The sequence below is a fragment of the Gracilinanus agilis genome, chromosome 1 (assembly GCF_016433145.1).
Source record: "Gracilinanus agilis isolate LMUSP501 chromosome 1, AgileGrace, whole genome shotgun sequence".
Lineage (NCBI taxonomy): Eukaryota > Metazoa > Chordata > Mammalia > Didelphimorphia > Didelphidae > Gracilinanus > Gracilinanus agilis.
Window position 1 is genome coordinate 119,038,836 of NC_058130.1, and position 5,485 is coordinate 119,044,320.

The window sequence follows — 5,485 nt, forward strand, 5'->3', positions numbered from 1 at the left end:
ATACTGATTTTTAAAAAATGAAATTTATTTCAGATTACTATCTTATTTTACAATTATATATTCACATATTATGGTATAATAGAAAGAAGATATTCCTCAAGTTCATAGAGATTCACGTCTACTGTTGATATATACTAGACATATGGACACGGACAAATCTCTTAAACTTTCAGTGTTCCTAGAAACTTCCCCAGATTATGTTATGTAGCAAATTAACTGATTTATATCAATTTGTTGCTGTGGACAATTCCTAGTTAGGAAACCCACTTTATTGAATGGAAGAATGAATGAACACACACACACACACACACACACACACACACACACACACCATTTGCTATATATTAGACAGAACGTTAAGCAATAGGGATACAAATACAAAAAACAGAGTAGTTTCCTTTCATGATTTTCCATTTCTTCCTTTCCTGCAGCTCTCCCTCCAAGTAAAAACTTAACCTTAAGCCTCTAGATGGGCAACTAAGCCATACAAATGATAGAACCCTTGGAAGGGAGACAGAAAGACCTGTGATGAAATATGGTCTCAGACTATAGCTAGGTGACTCTGGGCAAGTTACTTGATCCATGTTTGTCACAGTTTCTGTGAGTGTAAAACAGGAATACTTACTCCTACTGTTTGGAATTGGTGTTAAGATCAAGTAAGATATTTTCAAAGTGATTAATACTGAGTGGGACATATACTAGTATTACTTTTCCCTCCTCTTTTCAATTCAGATCCTCACCTGAGACCTCTATACTCTTGATATCACAGCTAAACAAAATTCAACCCACTGCCATTACCTTCCAGACATCTTTTTTAACCCTATTGCCCATATCTTTCTTCCTCTTAGCCTCTCACCTGCTTTTCATCTCTAACTTTGAGAACAGTAACATTCCTAGAATGGACAATGACCAACTGCTCCATTTACCCATGTATGACTTTCTAAACCAAAACATCTCTCCCTGTCCAGCTTTATTTTGTATGTCTTAACTCCTTTTATCACAATATGAGCTTATTTTTTCTTATTTCAATGTGTTTATTTTTTAAATACATGCAAAAATGTTGAACTATTTCATGTATCATCAGGAGCTAGAGTATCCTCACCCTTGGCATTCCTAGTATATACAATTTTTGCTCTTTGTTTGGAAACATTAATCAGACCTTTACTAAGAAGTTCCTGGAGGGATGCACAGACTAGAACACTCTAGATCTTCAGTCTCTCTGAGACTCCTGCAGGGGAGATAAGTTTATAGTTCAAGATCTACTTGCATAGTTTTTCATGTTGCTTTGTCATAGCAACCAGATTGTTGAACTTGTTTTGAACTTTTCCTTTGGACCAATTCTTCTTCTAGGCTTTGTCCTCAGAATTGTTTTTGTGATCTCTGTCCTTCTTGGCCAACTTACCAGCATCCTTCTTTTTCTTATCATCCTTTCTCAGCATGCTGGGACTTCAGCAACCCCTACTGCTACTGCCTCCAAGCAAAGATGCTGAACAGAAAGGAACACTATAAGCTTCTTCAGGACAAGGATTATCTTTTTCATTTTTATCCTGAAAGCTTTAGCATGATGATTGGTACAGTGTTTATGATATTTTTTCACTGGTTAATTAAATGGAGTTTCCAAAACAAAAGTTCATTCATTCCAATGATATCACAGAAATGACTTTCCTCCCTCTGATAATTAAGTTACATCTTTGCAAAAAGGATCTCAATAAACTCATTGGATCCTCATTTGGACCCTATGAAACAACTAGTGATAATATTTTTGTCCTTATTAGGAAATGAAGCTTCTGAATAGTAAAATGACAAAATTAACTAATGGTAGAATTGGAATTAAGTTCCATATGTTCTATTGAAGTTTCATGAATAATAACAATATGGCCTAGAAATAATATTAAAATTAAAAAGAAGCTTCATAGGAAATGTTTCAACATTGAATAGTAATATGGCTCTCAGATATTATACAGAAAAAGAAAATGGAAAACACAGAGCATTATCACATTAAAGCCTCATCTTTAGGCTACAATCTCATGTTCATTATTAAGTTCCAAAGCTGTCATTTCCACTACAGAGAAAATTGCCAGAAAACTATTATGTAGACCTTAAGTATAGCTACTCTATTTGAGCACGTCAGTTTAACATTCTGAGGTTCTAAAATATTAAACCATGAAGAATAAAGAAGCCATTCTACCAGGTTTCTTGTGGAATTGGACAACTGTAATAAAACCTAAAAAATAACAATGCAGAACATATTACATCCACTGTTGAGAGAACTGTTTTCTATCCTTCTTCCAATGACTTTTAGTCAATTGATAAAAACTATACAACAGGGACTATGATGGTTGATGGTAACATTAGGAACAACTTGATGAATTTAATTATTATCACAACTTCTTTTGTATATTATACTGAATTAATTAATATATCTGGTTTTCAACAAGAATTTTAAAATTCTGAAATAAAAAATAGGGAGAATATCTCTAGGAAATTTCAGATAATTTTAGGAATTCTGCTACAAAGTAGAGGATATTTTTTTAATAAAAGTACCTTCAAAATATCATTAATCTACAAAAGAAACCACTATTATATTTTAATGAACATATCTCTGAGAATGTCATAATTTCTGAATATTCACAACTTTTAGAAAAAAATAGGAATGTCATTATTTAAATAGTGGAGGAAATATTCTACACTCCAATGATGGTAATCCCAAGTGCACAGTACTCTCTACATTAATACAAATAAATGCCATTGACCTCCTCTTCACTCATATGATTATAACTGTTCAGAGAGTTACATGGTTGTGAGGAAATAGCAGGGTATTTACATAGTAAATACTAAGTAATTAAGAAGCAAAACTATAATTATTTTGTGGTATAAACTGTAGGTCATACTAATTTGTAATTATTTTAGAAGTGAAAAATGTATAATTAACAAGCAATTTGTGTATAATGATAAGAAGGGGATAGCCCTGTCATTTCCCATGAATCTAATCTTATTTGAAACTACTTCCAAGGGTTTGGGGTTTGATTCCAGAGATATTTAGGATATGTTTAGATACATAATTGGCTTGACTATTCTAATGACCAATTCAGTTTTAAAAAGAGGTTTGCCTTTTATTTTAACTAGCACTCGCTTTTTAGAATGAATTGTCCACCAAAAGTAAATCAATTGACATTAGCATGGGACCAAGTCTCTTTGTTATCAATTAAATGGATTTAGTTTACAAAGTGGAACACAAGTTTTGTGGTTTCCCATGACTTGATCAGTTTTATTAGAGACATAGCTGAAATCCATCAACTATATTTCAAGGTCCCCATTTCACTTTAGACTTGATCATAGAGTCGATCAATTGAGTCTCATCACAAAGGAAGTAGTGATTGCAAAGAGCTACCCTAACTTCATCAATAACAGGTCAGACTAAACGTATTTCCTTTTTTGACTGGGTTACTGAACTCTTAAATCAGGAAGATCCTTTAGATATATTTCATAAAGAATAGAGCCAGTATTTTAAGAATGTCTTTTCAACTATTTTCTTTTCAGAAAAGATACAAACTGCATGGTAATATGATTGCATAAATTATGAAATTGCTAACTGCCTCTGCTCATAGAATTGTTTTTAATGGTTCAATATCACCTTGGCAGAAGGTTTCCAATGCTTGACCTTGAGTTTTTGACATTTATCAAAATCATTGATAGCTAAAACATAAATGGCACATTCATCAAATTTTCAGGTGGTACAAAGCAGGAAGATAGAACTCGCACAGTGATTTACAGAATAAAGATTCAAAAAGATTCTTGAAAGATAGAGAACTAGATTAAATTTAATATGATGAAGTTAGATAGATATCAATGTGAAGTTTAACAATTGGAATAAAAACAATCACCTTTAGGAGTATGGGACTTTAGAAAGTAGCTGAAGATGAAGAAGGAGAGAATTCTAGGTATAGGGGATAGAGAAAATGCCTAGAACTGAGAAATGTAGTATCTTATTTGTAGAGCAGTAAGGAGATCTACATCACTGAAAGGGAATATACCTGATGGAGAGTAAAGTAGATGAAGACTGGAAAGAGAGGAGGGGGCCAGTGTATAAGGATCTCTGAATGCCAAACAGAGGATTCCAATAGATTGAAAGTTTCCTATGAGTATGATTTTGCTAAAAAGGAAGCTAAATTGATCCTGAGTAATGGAAGTACAGTTTATAGAGTAAAGAGATATAAAGTAAAGAGATCTCTAAGTATGATATCTATGTCAGATCACATTCTGTGTAATTCTGTGTCTAGGGTTTGGAATCATCAAAAATTTGAGTTCACATTCTATTTCTGAATTTAGTTTTATATTGGTAAATCATTTCACTACTCTGAGGCTCATTTTTTCTTTAAAACACTGAGAATAATACTTGTAGTTCCTATCTCATAAGTTTGTTCTGAGGCCCAAGTATGATAATGTGTAAAAAAGGCATTGCAAGCTTAAAGCTCTGTAAAGACCAGTTATTGTGTTTATATCAGAAGGTCTAACTACTATTATCTTCTGGTTACCCAAGGGTACAATACTCATACCTAATATTTGCCCCAAAGTATCAGGCTTTCCCTGTGTGAAGAGTGAGTCCAAACTCTCTTTGTGGTTCCGGGTTAAGATGGCGTCAGAGTAAGAAGCAGCTCTTAACTTTTCCTGACCGAAACACACAGAACTCCTCAAGGGGACATAAAAACAAGTCCAGACGAACGGAGGAACCCCACAACAGGGCACAGCATGGAAGGTACGTGGAATCGAGACATTTCCAGGCTCTAAAGGGGTGAAACAGCCCTCATTAAATCGCGGGCTGAGCAACCACCCCACCCCCACCCCCTCCACACACAACATATATAGTGCCGAAACCAGCTAAAAAGAAATAGAGCACGTTTGGGGCACCCATCGAGTCATTGGCAGCACCGGGGCCTGTTCCTGAGAGCAGCAAGATTTAGGACCTCAGTAAGCCAAAGAACGCGCGCGAAATCTGAGCGCGGGAGCAGAGAGTGGACGCAGGGCACAGAGCGCTGACTCAGGGCTCAGGCACAGGCGGAGGCGTGGGTGGAGGCAGACACAGCCAGGAACTAAAGCTCTGAAAACCTGAGTGGGGAACCAGTGCAGACAGGTATACGACTGTGGAAGCAGCGCCCTGAGACTTGTAAAGGAACCTCCTGCAGAGGATCAAGCAAGCAAGGGGGTCCACCAGGGGGCTTGACCTTGGAAAAAACCAGAACTCAGTCCTCAGGAGCCAATAGACCTCAGACAGACACTGAGCGCGTGGATACACCTGAGAAGCTGCTGTGCTAATGATGGCTACCCAGTCTCAGGATGCTCAGAAGAGAAAGAATAACAACAAGAAAAAGAAGTCTTTAACACTCGACAACTTTTACACAGAGAAAATCCAGAAAACCGAGCAAACAGAGGAGGAGAACAAACAAGCATCTGGACCCTCCTCAAATAAGGAAAACTCCTCACAAGC

The 5,485-nt window shown here is 36.1% G+C and overlaps 1 pseudogene; it reads right to left on the reverse strand.

Moving 5' to 3' along the window:
* Window positions 1–1,070: 1,070 nt before the first annotated feature.
* LOC123248295 lies at window positions 1,071–1,439 on the reverse strand (annotated as a pseudogene).
* Between the last annotated feature and the right edge of the window lie 4,046 nt (window positions 1,440–5,485).